This window comes from Lissotriton vulgaris, chromosome 7 (genome assembly GCF_964263255.1).
Source record: "Lissotriton vulgaris chromosome 7, aLisVul1.2, whole genome shotgun sequence".
NCBI classification, from domain to species: domain Eukaryota; kingdom Metazoa; phylum Chordata; class Amphibia; order Caudata; family Salamandridae; genus Lissotriton; species Lissotriton vulgaris.
The window spans coordinates 87,506,698-87,520,590 of record NC_141695.1 but is presented as its reverse complement, the minus strand read 5'-3'; the positions used below and the strand labels follow the sequence as shown (position 1 = coordinate 87,520,590).

Genomic DNA, 13,893 nt, shown 5'->3' with positions numbered 1-13,893 from the left:
AGCTGTTATTTGAAGAGGGGGGTGGGGGGTGAGTTGAAGGCTTTCCTCAGCAAGTCACTTCAGGTGGTCCCCTGGTTCCCTTCCCGTCGGGCCAGATCAGTGGGCTAGTTCAGTGTTCCTCATACAGCTTGGTGGGCAGCGCCTAAACCCTGTCACCCCCAGTGGTATAGGTTCCTGACTAGGCCCTACCGCCTAAGTCTCCTGCGTAGGGTCCCCCAGGTCAGTGATGCCCCAACTGACTAGAAAGTTTCCCTCCCTTTTCTTTTATAGTGGCAGTTTGGCAGATGGTCTCCACTCCCCTATTCTGGAAGGTTCCAGGAGCTTCCCTAGTCTAGCTATGGGCAGGCAGGCAGGCTGGAGTTGCAACAATGTTTAGGGGTTCCAGCCAGCTCCTGGCTACTAGAGTGCGTCTAAACAGACCACGCTGCAGTAGCAGGGGTCAGTGGCAGCCATGTTGGGGGAAGAGAGCACTTGCACCTTGGCATTGGTTAGCAATGGGAAGGTGCCCAGAGACCTAAGGCCAACAAAAAGAAGGTGGGAAAAATGAGGCAAAGGCGAAAAAAATAGGGAAAGACCACCCTAGGGCTGACAGGTCTAACAACTATGCTAGTGGAATCCTGCATAAGTCTCAAGGCAGGCACAAACAAGGCTTGGACCATGGAACCATGAAACCATCAGTGAGTGCATCATTAGATGGTAGTAGAGGCTCAGATGGCATTGCCCCCGGTAGGAGAATTTGTGTCTGAACATTCTGCTATGTCTCAGTACCTGCAGATCCAGCACCTCAGCCAACATCTGCACTACCATAGCAAACAAGGTACTTTCTTCACTGGTAACCCATGTGGCGAGTCAAATTCTAGCTCATTGCCATTTTGGAAGTACAAATATACTGCTCAACTCCTTCCCCTCATCATCAGTGTTCTATCAGGCACTTTTTGTTGCTTGTACAGGGTCAGAATCGAGCTGGTAGTTGCGCCACTGTAGATGTGTACAGTTACAGTCAGGAGCTAAAACAACCAGTTGGGCTTTTGTAATTTTCTAGGGAGACATTGATCATGCTTGGGCCGACATCAATTCTGGATTTTCTATAGGCAGCGGCACTGGGTCTTCCTTCAGCAATGGTGGAGTTGGTATTGGCATCAGTGCAGCAGGAACAGGAGTGGATCTTGGAGCTGGTGCAGAAGGTTGTACTGGAATCTGGCAAAGCATGTTAGACTGCAAAAGGAGGAAATCCAAGTGGTAATCTGACTGGAGGCCCATGTGACTCATTGAGGCCTTAAGAAAAACCAGAAGGAACCGGAATCACACCAAACATTTGCAGCTTGACCTCCTTGAAGGCTGTGGGGGTCGACAGCCGCCTGGGAAACTTGGGGCAGCCCAGGACCAGCTAAGGATTGAGATCTGGAACAGGGAACTTTAAAGGGGTGTGAACAAGGTAGGAAAGCAGCCAGGAATTTTACAGCCGCACTGAAATTGTCACATATAATATACTGCGATTAAACGTTGCCCACCTCAATGGTCAGCTACTCAGTTCAGTTCAATTAGTCTTTATTTCGAATAAAAAAATTCATAAAAGACAGCAAGTAAAAAAAGCATTTTCAGTATACAACATTGTACAATAAATCCCCCAATACATAAGATATGGTATACAAGCATTAAAATTAATAAAAATAATTTACAGATTCTTTACACGGATAAGCCACAGCCAACCCAAAAATTTTGCTACACAAATCACAGATTTAGCAGTGCGTAGATCTCTTAATTTAAGAAGGGCTGCGTGGCTACCCCCACAGTTTAAAGTTTTACAGATAGGTCTCAACCATTTTAGTCTGGGCGATCGATAGGCAGGACATGCGAAAAATACATGGCCCAGGCTTTCTACTTGATCAGGACAAAAGGGGCATTTGTCGCTTGAGTTTGTTGCCCACTTTGCAGTAAAGGACTTGATCGGTAGGGTTCCCACTCGGAACTGATGGTACAACTTGCGATCAAGCGACTTACAAATCAAGTCCCAGTAAGGTTCGAGAAAAGGGGTTAATTTGTGCATAAGAAACTGACCTGTTAGGTTATTAGCAGATGAGAGGGAGACCAGTGCGGATTTTTTAACAGCCCAAAAAAGCTCTTTAAATTCCGCTTTTGATGGAAAGCTTGAGCATTCTGGATGTAGCCATAGTTCTGGGAGGCCCATCAGATACAGTATCTGCTTAACCTCCCGTAGCCATGGAATTTTCTGAGCACCCCACAATGCTCTGACCTCACCTAGTTCTTGGGCAAATAAGCTAAGTTCTTCGGTCGTCCAGAGGCGACGCCAAAGAGCAACAAGACGGTACTGAGCCATCTCACCCAACGGTTTACAACCTAAATCTAAAAGCAAAGGAGTAATGGGGGAAGATTGGGGGAGACCCACTAGCTTCCGGAGGAACTTATTCTGAGCATTAGTAAGAGCCGACAAACCTATATATCCCCAGATATCCGTCAGCTACTCATTGACCAAACAAACATGAAATATATACAAATAGAGAGGCAACTACGATCAATTAGTGAATGTCATATATTCAAAGAACAAATAAGTGGACAGTGGCAGGTTCTGGTTGATGAATTAATTTCTTTGCTTTGTATTATTTTTTTCTTTTTTCCCCAAAATGACTCAGACAACGCGGTCACCTTAAAAACGCTTTACCGAGGCATGAAATATTAACCACTCTGGAAGAACAAAATTTCGCTTCTGCGTATATTCAGACATGCTAAAATCTTTCACTAGTCAGTTCACACACTAAAGGTATTGACTCCACGGTCTTCCAAAAAGCTCCAGTATCACGAGGATATAGACAGCGTTACGCCCATGCATGCATCGTCACATCTCCATAGAAATCAAACAAATGTACGTCACTTCTCTTGATAGGTAAGACTATGTGTTCTTGAGACTAGCTTGTGCCAATATGTATTGTCAATCGTCAATTGCGAGTTTTTTATTCACAAACCCTCTTCAGATTGGTGCGTGAAGTGTGTTCAAAAGCACTGCAGTCAGGATATTGCCAGTCGGGACTTCGAAGGGTTGCAATGTTCATCTTGACAACCTCGCACCTTTGTTTCCAAGTTGAAGTAGAGGGATGGGGTTGTGTCCCCCATTATCTTTTTTTGTGTTTTCCCGTGGACTTTTTTTTGTTTGTTGTCATTTTTAAATGAAACAAATCATACAACATGGAGAAAATATAACATAGAATGCAATAAGCAGTACCATGCTATACAACAGTAGAGGGACGCAGAGTAGCAAAGAGTGGGGATGAGGGAGGAGGACATGAGTAAAGGGACACATATCATCTGCAGAGTCACCATATCAAGCGGGTCATCCTGGCGCTGGACGCTGGGCCTGGGACACTGGGTGCTGAACACTGAGCATACCCCTGGGCAGTAGCAGGGGTAGGGTCCATGGGCCATGGCTCCTCATAAAGGGGGGAAGAGAGGATGAGAGTCCAAGCAGGGAGCCGGGCGGGGAGAGCAGAAAAGGGGTAAGGGTAGTCGCCTATGTTGTAGGGTGGGGAGGGCTGCAAGTCCTGCTCCCCCTATGGTAATGATGTGGGAAATCGGGAAGTGTGGTTGACGTGGGGGAGCTCGCTAGTTGGACCAAGGAGGGCCATGGCCTGACGGCAGGGAGGAACAAGTGGGGTCCCCGAGGAGGGGTCTGTGTGAGGGGTCACAGGGTGGTTGTGGTGGCTGCCCCTGCTAAGGTGGGAGGTCTGCATGTCGGGTGGGGGGCGTGTGGCGGGTGGTTCGGAAGGGGAAAAAAAAAAAAAAGGGGACCATGGACTAGGTGGGGAGGAAGCATAACAAAAAGAAAGTGTGGGAGGGATGGTGAGTGTATGGGAAAGAGGGGACGTGGGGAGAGAGGGGGAGAAAGAGGCATGTGGGGGTGGGAGGGGCAGAATTACAGTGCGGGCGGTTAGAGCATGTGCGTGCCGTAGCCGGGACGGCTGAATTGGAGGCAGCTGAAGGAAGCACTCGGGCCATCGGTCCAACTCCCCTACATGCTAACCAGTACGTTACGGATGAATAGCAGAGGGGGGTGGAGGGGCAACGATGATATGGCCCACTTCAGGGAAAATCTCACAGGAAGGGGGCCCATGTCTATGCAAACACCTCTGCTTGATCTTGCATACCATAGATAACCCGCTCCTGCAACGCTATCTGGATCATCGCCACTGTCCAGTACTCTTGAGAGGGGGCACAGGCGACCGCCAATGGTGGAGATTACAGAACTAGCAAACTAGCAAGAGTGGCAAGAAGCGTGTGAAGGAGGTGGTCGTTGCAGGCAAGAGAGGTCTGGGGTGTCCCTAGTGTCATGCAGGAGGATGGCAGGGGATAGGGGAGTTGGAGATGCATGGATGCTCCCAAGGTATCACCAACATGGGACCAGAAGGGCAACCCTACGCAGCTTCACCAAGGCCCAGTACCACTGGTGTAGAGTCTTCAATAGGCAGACTTTCAACCAGACTTCCTGGGCGCCCTTGTACAGGGCTTCCGGGATTTCAGCCCAGTCCTCTTCCTCTATGGTGACCTGCAGGCAGTCCTGCCACTTGTGTGGAGGTTGCGTGAGAGGGTTTGGAGAAAAGGTGGCTTGTGAGCATGCCATAGAATCCAGACATCATGCCCCTATGCCTGCCTCACGTGGTCAGGTATTCCACCACCGATGAGGACTGCAGACCACGGGCGAGGGCAGAGACAGCGCCTCAAGCAATGATGGAGTTATAAGTACTGCCAGGCCTGCTGTGGGTGTGGGCCGAACTCTTCCCTTAGACAGTCAAGAAGTTTCAGGTCGCCATCTAGCAACATCCTGTCCAAGGTATGTATGCCCGCCTCCAACCATCCTGTTCAGAGGAGGGCATGGCTTCGATGGGAATACTATCATTGCCTCACAGTGGCGCCTTGGTGTGCAATCGGTGGTCCACTCCAAGTAGACGATGAGTGCGGCGTCAGGCTTCGTGCGTGGCCTGCAGCACAGGATGCGGGAGGTGACGATTGGGGGGCATCATCCCCATAGATGAGGCTAAGACAGTCGCCGCATGAAAGGATCGATTGTTCTGTGTGGACAAACTACACCAGGTCCCGGGTGCCCAGGAGCAGATAGGCAAGTTGGGAGAGATGGAGGGCAAGAGCATAGTGCTCCACAGATGGGAGACCCAGACCTAGGTAGGAGCGACGTACCATGAGACTGGACGCAGTGAGGTGGGGTTGTGTGGAGCGCCATATGGAGACCCTGATCCGGGAGTCAATGAGGCCTAAGGTGGATAGAGGCACCACAACAGGCAGTATGCCTAACATGTAGGTAAAGTGCGGCAGAGTGACCATCCTCACCACCTGCATCCTGCCCAACCTAGAAAATCCCAAGAGGTACAATTTTCAAAGTCCCTCTTCAACCGAGTTATCAGGGGATTCAGGTTATCCATGACCATTCTGGCTAGACCTTTATTGGCCATTATCCCCTTGTATTTGAGTCGTGAAACTTTCCAGCAGAAAAGGTATCCGTGGATTGCCACCTTTGTGGTACCGTTCGAGAGCGGGGGGCCTCACTCCTGTCCCAGTTCACCTTATATCAGGACAATGGCTTCAATGACTTCCAGTAATGCCTGCAGGTAGCGGTGGAGATACGTTAGGGTGAGCAGGACATTGTCGGCTTATAGGTATACTTTGGAAAGGCCTTCCACAATGGGCAGGCCCGCTATGTGCGGTGAGTGACGGATGACAGAGGCCAGGGGATCTATAGCCAGGAGGAATAGGCGGGGGAGAGCGGGCAGCCCTGACAGGTGCCTCTCTAGATCTGTAAGGGATCAGAGGGGACCCCACCACCCCCACACAGTTGACCTGAGCCCTTGTGCAGTTATGCAGCAACTGCACCTTGGTCTCCTAGGTCGAACCTTTTCATGGTGGGGAAAGGGTATCCCCATTCGATGCCGTCAAATGCCTTTTTGGCTTCTTGGCAGAGGGCCATCGCATCATCTGGTAGGTCCTTAGCGGTCCAGAGGGTGTGGGCCAGTGTGCGGAGATGGCTCATGAGGATTGAGCCAAACTGCGTGTGGTGAATGAGAAGGGATGGGGGAACCCTGCTCAAGCGTGCCGCTAGTGTGTTGTCAAGGATTTTATTATCACCATTCAAGAGGGATAGGGGTCTGTAACTGCCACACAGTGAAAGGTCCCTCCCGGGATTGGGTAGGACCGCGCACCACCTTGTTAGAGAGGGATTTAAGGGTGGCCGTTCGCTCCATTTCTTGGAAAGCGGCATGTAGGGAATCTATTACCTTCTACCCCTGACCATCTATAAAATTCAGCAAAGAAGCCATCCTCCCCTGGGGCCATGTGATAGAGGCGGTCATCTCATCTCTTCTTTGCGGATTTACCCCATTAAGATCTCTCTGCCCTTGTCCGTTAAGCTTGGGAGGTGGACCCCCTCCAGGAATGTGGCCACCCATTCCGCACTGGTGCACTAGGACTTTGATTTGAATATACCGGAAGACTGAGTTGAAAGTGGATCGTTCACGGAAGCGGCGTTGGGGCCAACACCAGGCCCATAACTTGGAGAGGGAGTGAGACATGTGCTTCAACTGCAATCTCCTTTTGTGTTTGTTGATGTCGAGCTTAGCCTCCCGATCCCAGATCACTTGGGGATACATGGGGGCAAGGTTGTCTCACAGGCTCCGAATAGGCACTTTGTGAGAGTACGTGACCAACATCTCCTTCCTGTAGTCTCGGCTCTGCTCAAAGCCTGTCGTTTTTTGAGGTGGACGTCATTCCTGCACACAATATATGATATGATATTTTTAGACATTGACAAAAGGTTGGGAGCGGAGCTCTAGATCTGCAACAGAAGGTGCAGAAAGAAATGAATGGAGGTCAGCATGCAGGGGTGGCCCTCATGTACAGCTCCAGTTTATCACTTCCACAGCTATATGGAGCCTATGCAATACTACCTGCCGGCACGCGAGAGCCTCCTGCCGGCAGACAAGAACACTGCTGTTGAAGTTCTCTGGATACATTCTGGAACCTGAGGATATACTAAAGTTGAGGACTCTGTATCTATCAAAAATATAGAATTTAAGATCTAAACTGCTGCATTTATGCTCTATTAAATTACAAAAACAAAATCGAAACTGTATTTTGTGCAAGGATAAAAAAGTGCCTTCAAAATAACTGAGTGGCTCTGAATACAAAGTAACAGCAACCCCATTGCAGTTCACTGTACAATGATATTAAATAACTATAGGAGAGGAAAAGACCCCATGCCCCATTTAAAAACTCAATTTCAACGACAGAAAAACTAACCATATAAAGCTGTCGTTTGCAGCCACTTGTATTGAAAACATTCCACTAAATATTTACCTAGATATTTTAATCTTCAACATTTTACGATGTTATCATTGTTGGCTCTTTATTTCCGCACACCACAAGATTTTTATTACCCATCGATAAGAAGGCTACCAACCTGCAGCTGGCTGTTCTTCTCCCACTCGAGGACCATCATGGCTTTCCCTTCTGCCTGGCTGTCGATGATCCTTTGGGTCGATGCGGTCCTCTCGTTTTCCCCTCAAAGACACGTCGGAATGTGAGATGGAATCATCTGTTAAAGTAAAATTGCTGTTTTCACATAAATTTGTTTTGCATTGACTTAGAATTTCCAAACTTGTCTTTTATGCTCATGTCTTTTCTGAGCCTTTCTATAGGAATGTTGTTTCAAGTGTTTTTGAGTTTGTTCTGAAATGATTATAACAAATTCCAAGCGTAAACAATAGAAAATTGAGTTTAAACTGTTCTAAACCTTGTATGTTTTACATAGGGGAGAAAACCATTCCATTGCACATTTTATATCTTATAAGTAGAAAAAAGTTACTCATCTGTTTTGTTAGCTTTCTTGTACAGCAACAAAAATAATAACTTGTTTTGTGCTCAGTTTAGCCAACCTAGGAAAGATGGAAGCAGGAGCTGATTGGGCCAGGGCTATAACGTGTGACCTGTTGAACACTGCATATTGGTGCCTGCGTTGGAACAGCTCTTTTAGATGCATTATATATTACACAAATAATGAGGAAGCAGGGAAGGTTATTTTTTTTTAACTAAACATGTAATCAGTGTTAACTGTTGGTACAAGGCCCAGCAAAGCTCCAGTGAGTGGTTGCATATATTTGGGAGACTCTACCTTAACAAGCATTGGAAATGCAATAGGTCTCGCAGCATTAGAGTTAGTGCTTTTAGAATTGTTTATGGGTTTTTTTGTAAATCTTTAGCATTTTTGTTTCCTGTAGCCAATGCTAAAGAATTACAAATAAAAAAAGCCATAAACAATTCTAAAAGCTCTAACTCAAATGCTCCGAGACCTATTGCACTGTGTGAGGGTGAGGGGTTGAGGGTGAGGGTGAGTGAGGGTGGGTGAGTGAGGGTGGGTGAGTGAGGGTGGGTGAGGGTGGGTGTGGGGTTGAGGGTGAGTGAGAGTGAGGGTGAGTGAGGGTGAGTGAGTGAGGGTGAGTGAGGGTGAGTGAGAGTGAGGGTGAGTGAGGGTGAGTGAGGTTGAGGGTGAGGGTGAGGGTGAGGTGTTGAGGGTGAGTGAGGATGAGGGTGAGTGAGGGTGAGTGAGGTGTTGAGGGTGAGTGAGGGTGAGGGTGAGTGAGGGTGAGGGGTTTTGGGTGAGTGAGGGTGAGGGGGAGTAGTTGAGGCTGAGTGAGGGGTTGAGGGTGAGGGGTTGAGGGTGATGTATGTTTGCCACCAAACTCCCCAGGCCACTAACGCTCGGACGTCCCATGCAGCTTAAATGGTGCGAAGTGAGTTTACAAGCGCACGAGGCCAAGGTATTATGGGGCTTATTTAGAAGCCCCTTGCGCTGCCGGTGGGTCTCTTGTAATGTGTGGAAAGGTGACGAACCGGCGGCGCAAGAGGCTTGCACATAAGCCCCCCATGTATGTAATACATTCATCCCAGAATGCGTGTGCTCAAACACCGGCAGAGCAAAAGCAGCGCATTCCTTCTAATAGGGTGCATTGTTCCTGTTTGTTCCTGGTGTGCCTGATTAAAGGTGTGCCGTGGCGCAAAGTGGAACAGTGAACCCATTATGTAATACGGGCCAAGGTCGTTACACATCGGTAACTGGAAATGTGCAGTTTGTAGAGTAAACAAAAGTCTAGCTGCAATGGACAGCGTGAGAGCCAGAAATGAAGTTAGAAGCCCCTATGTCATGAACATAATATTCATTCTTCTTCTGTACATGCAATGTTTTCACAGGCAGACCAAATATATTAGCTATTTATGAGCAGCTCTGGGAACACATTGCAACATAGATTTTTTTGGAGCAACTCCAAATTCATTGTGGTAAAAACACGCTACTGCAACATTTTGCAGCAACATTGTTCAAGTTTTGTTTGTTGTGTCATATGGCAGTGTCAGAACTTCCTTATATATGCAACGTGTCAGTGAGGTATTTTTTTAAATCTTATTTAAATCTTATTAGCTTATTACATTTGTTAGTTGTGTTAAATGTTATTTTTCTTTAGCTGCAATGTCTGCACCCAGCATTTCCTAACCACCTTTGATGTAAACTGGGAAGCCAGTACTTCCGGCCAGTACGTCAATAAAAACAATTGAAAAAACTGTACAATGGTTATTTAATAGCACTTGGAGGGAGGGGGTTTTGTATGCGTCCCTAAGGAAGTAGAATGTCTTGGACAATCTCACAAAGATTTTGAAGGAATGAATTCGGAGGGTTGGCAGACTCCCTCATAAGAAAGCAAATATCTAAATGCACTAACAGTCCTTAAGTTAAACAGCATGTTGGCAAGGAATTCAGTTTAATAAAATCCATCACAACTGTAAAAGCGGTAGAGCTCATTGCAATGTATGTGTGAAGAGATGCAGAGTGAAACTGTGGGCAAGGATGTATGCATAGTAAGAGGCAAGAAGTGTGATGATGATGTGGGAATAAATAAAGATGAAAAAAATAAGAACTTTGTGAATGAGAATAAAGTTAGGTGTTTAAAATGTGGCAAGTGTGTGCATATCTTCAGCAGCACAAATAGTTATGCCAGAAACTTAAAGTAAGTGTCAGTAACGGGGCATTATTCCTGCTTGTATACGGATTCTAAAGTGCATTATGAGGAGGAATCACATGAACAAAGGAATGTTTTAGTCAGCCTGAAAATTGTAATGAAGATGATGACGTAGTATTGTTAACAAAGAGTAAGCAGCTTTTGGAGGGAGTTAATGTGACAGCTTTCCCGGAATCTAAATCACCTTACATTTTATTGGATGCAGCACTTTTGGGACACACTTAAGGGATAGAGTGAATGAGTGAGTGAAACCCAAAATTAATCCTGGGGAGAAAGGATTTGACTAGCATGCTCCATTTGGGTACAGAGTGATACTGTGTGGGTGAGGTATATGTGGCACGACATGGTGATGATTTAGTCGTATAAAAGCAAATGAGAAAAATATGAATGAAGTTGGAGCCTTATGAGGTTGAATATCTTTTCAGCTTTTGATTTTTTTTTAAATAAATAAGTAACTCACGGAAAAGGTTTATGAGACATTCTTGGCACTGCAATATGACACAATAAAAACGGCAACAACGTTGTTGAAAGTGTTTGCGGTAGCATTTTCTTACTATGTGTTATTCCTGCTAAAAAAAAAATGTATTTTCTAGTGTGCTGCCAGAAATATCAAAAAATAGCTAATACATTTAGACGGGTAGGGAGAGGCGGCGGGAAGGGGAGGGGGCGGAGCGGGTTAAATTAAACAAACGAGACGGAGGGAAGAGAGGGGAGGGGGGAGGAGAAATGCGACACGGCGGGAAGGGGAGGGGGCGGAGCGGGTTAAATTAAAGAAACAAGACGGACGGAGGAGAGGGGAGGGGGGAGGAGAAATGCGACACGGCGGGAAGGGGAGGGGGCGGAGCGGGTAAAACAAGACGGACGGTCGGTGATTGGGTCTAGGCATTTGTGTGCAGTTTCACCAGGGATGGTGTATTTAGAGTTGGGAGAGGGGCCTTTCAGACGTTCGAATCATGACGTTTCTAGGCCTAGAGATACTCGCACGGGTCTCAAAGTAAGCTGAACCCCGTTGCAGCCCCTTTCCATGCCAATTAAAGTATTCCGGCGCTTCTATATTGTCTGTGTTTTATTGCATTGCTGTTTGCATGTTTAGTTGCCTGGTTTGTGGGTGCAGGGCAGGGCTATGGTCAAAGGCTTGTTTGAACAACATCGTTTTCATGGTAGTTACTTCCTGGATGTCAAGGGAAGATGTTTATTTCCCTCCCCTTGTCTGTTCATTGGCATATGGCCGTTTGTGGGATTGTGGTTTCTAGGAAGTAAGGAAGTGTACTTTGCCTTCTCACTATTGTAATATCGTCTATTGTGAATCGCTGATAGCATACCCGATGACGCTGCTGCCTCCTGTTGGATTTGCTGGTGTACTGCACAAAGATGTCGGCTTTCGTTTCTGCGCAGAGATGAAATACTTCAATGCACGTACAAAGTCTTCTTGTATCGTGGCTGCTGCATGTGTTCCTGTGTGGCTGCTGCACGTGTTCCTGTGTGCAGTGTTGTATCTGGGGTGTGTATATTTACTGGCAGCCAATGTTGGCCGGAGCAGGGGGCGGAGCAGGGAGAGCGGGCTTTGGAATGTAATTGACACGGCCGGCCGGTCGTGAAACTGAAAGCATGGCCGGCCGGCCGTGAAAGCCTTTGATGCGCCAGGGGAAATGCGAGACGGCGGGAAGGGGAGGGGGCGGAGCGGGTAAACAAAGACGGACGTGCACGCGCTTTTAAGCTCAATGCGCATGCGCATTGAGCTTAAAAGTCACGGGCACTGCAAGGAATCGCCACGATTCCTTGCAGTGTGGATAAAGAGTGGATAAGTCCCAATACTCTCGCTTGCTCGATGCGCATGCGCATCGACAGGCGAGACCTAAAAAGGACTTACTAGCAACAGTTCTCTTGTTGGTCTATTCAAATTGAATCTTTCAGGTCCATTTGTGGGTAAACCATTTCATGAAACCTCAATCTAGAAGAAGTTAAGGTGAGCGTCCGCATCAAGAATCGGGTATTGTCTAGCACAGCTACCTGTATTTATTGAGGGCAAGAGGACTGTCTGCCAATACCAATTTTATATCACTATCACTAACTGGGTCACTAAAGGCCTGGCTGAAACTAGTAGACCACACCTGGATGTAGGAGACCCTAATTAACACTCCTATAACATCCAACAGCCTTTTTTAATGCTAACAGTGACCCAGTTATTAAAATATAATTTACCCCCAGGTACTGGGATCCCTGTATAGCTTTTAAATTTTCACCTTCACGTCACTACACTGCACACTCAGAAACATACCTGCTCCGCTGTATTCAGGCGTCGAAGAACACCCAAGACACACTCGGTGTCACTGGGTGGGCCCGATGATGGAGCATGCCACAAACCAGGTTGGTGGATGAGGGCTTCATGAACAAACAAAAGGGTTTGTACCCTGTCTTACAGTCTTGAGTCTATGTAAATTCACAAATAGGCTAGTCCTTTTTGATATCACAATACGTATTTTATGCCAGGAAAATCAGAAATCGCTTAAGTTCATTCACGCCACTATTTGAGGGTGGTTGTATCAATGTCTGATTTGTACTTCTTCCATGCAGTTTCTACATGATATCGAAGTTAATGTGTGCTCAGGGAAGTATTGTATTACGTTGACTTGAGGGTACGCAGCATCAGGATGCAGCATCAGGTACACAGCATCAGGATGTGACCTTGTCGATGGTACGGAACAAGGCCATTCCATAGCCAGCGCTCGCTCAATGCAAAGATGAGCACAATTGCTTTGACTTGGTACCATCTACTCCAAATGTTTCAGGTCAATGCATAAATACAGGCACTACTGACCGGAAATTGCTTACTATTCGTATCGATTGCAGTTCATGCTTTAACTCTAAGAAATTCTAAATTATATGCATGCAGTTTAGACATTGCCAATGAATAAAACCATACATTAGGCTCTGTACTGAGCAATCGCAAGTGTGCATGAAATGGGCCTGGATTGATGAGCTATGTATATGTAATCTTGAATGTGGTGGGGATGGCAGAGGGACTCCGTTTTAGTCAAGGGGGAATTCGTTCTCAATTAAGCTATCCCTTTCAAGTTTGAGGAGGACAGCAAAAGTCTCCGGGATATGGAAAAAGTGGGGATTGAGGTGTAAACAGTAAAGCAAATACTGAAAGGTGAGTTTAGACTTGTAGAGATGTCACTGGAAAGGTACACGTCTAGGCAATGGTCTATGGTGTGAAGAGGATCTGGCGATGCTGAAATTTACTTTAAGTTCATTACTGTCCTTTCCTCTGGATATTAGCTTTAGATCTGCAGCTTCCTGTATTTTACACTTTCCTTTTGACCATTTCACTGTCCTTTTCCTAATGAGGTATAATTCAGATACATGGTTCCTAACAAGCACCTCCGAGTTGTGCTCTCTTTCACTCCAGAATATTAAATGTAGACATTAGCTTTCGACAAGCTGCTCTTGTTTGCTCCCACACTACAACTTGTTCTAAAATGACAATCAATATTGGAGACAGCTTCCAACAATTCAACTAATTTGCCGCCATGCCACTATTCTTTCCCTAAAAATGTTTAATTTCAGATATTCCTTACATACACATTCTATTCTCTATCCCCATCACAGTCTCATCTGCCCCAGAAAAGTGCAATTAATGATGGGTACTTCTTAGATTCGTCTTTCCACTGGCTCCTAAATCATGTCTGAATCAAATCCTCCTTTTCATGCATGGCTGTATTGTAAAGGCTTTTTATTATCATGACACTAATCAATATTTCCCATAATTCCTGTTTGGAGTCAGTGTGGGAAAATGCACATAAACTGA

The 13,893-nt window shown here is 46.5% G+C and overlaps 1 pseudogene across 1 annotated transcript in view; it reads right to left on the bottom strand.

Annotated features, from left to right (window-relative positions):
- The window catches only part of LOC147700857 (uncharacterized), a 141,726-nt pseudogene that overhangs the window by 89,132 nt on the left and 38,701 nt on the right, over positions 1-13,893 (bottom strand). Inside the window, exon 5 of the transcript XR_015297414.1 lies at positions 7,475-7,609. The product of XR_015297414.1 is annotated as an uncharacterized LOC147700857 (transcript). The remainder of the gene's footprint in view (positions 1-7,474; positions 7,610-13,893) is intronic.